Genomic DNA, 531 nt, shown 5'->3' on the forward strand with positions numbered 1-531 from the left:
GAGGCCGGAGCCTCCCCAGGCCTCCGCCGGCCTCTAGGGAGCACCCGGGCGCGGAGCGTTAGCTGCGCTCGTTACCTTTGACATGAACATTACTATTATTTCCACCCCCCACCCACTCCAGCGGCGCGGCGCTTCGGCTCGCTCCCTCGGACACCCGCCTTGGCCTCAGGGACAGAAAAAACCCTGGCTTCAGGAGGTTAGGAAAGGAAGAGGCTGAAGCAGGGCTTGGGAGGTGAAGTGTGTGTGTGTGTGTGTGTGTGTGTGTGTAGGGGGTGGGGGGGGTAGTCAGCTCCTTCTTCCCTCCCCCCAATGCACACACAGGGTTGGAGGGCGTGAGGACAGGCCGGACAATCTGGCCCATGACATTCCCCGGGGAAATGAGCCCGGGGACCCAACTCCCACCCATCTCAGTCTCACTGGCGGCTGGAGGTGTGAGCCTCGGGAGTGCGGCCTGGGCTGTGGACTCTCAAAAGCCAAGTTGGGTGCAGAGCACAGGGCACTTGGCACCCTTGGAGGGAGGGGGTGGGGGAG

The sequence above is a fragment of the Myotis brandtii genome, unplaced genomic scaffold (genome assembly GCF_000412655.1).
Source record: "Myotis brandtii unplaced genomic scaffold, ASM41265v1 scaffold1028, whole genome shotgun sequence".
NCBI lineage: Eukaryota > Metazoa > Chordata > Mammalia > Chiroptera > Vespertilionidae > Myotis > Myotis brandtii.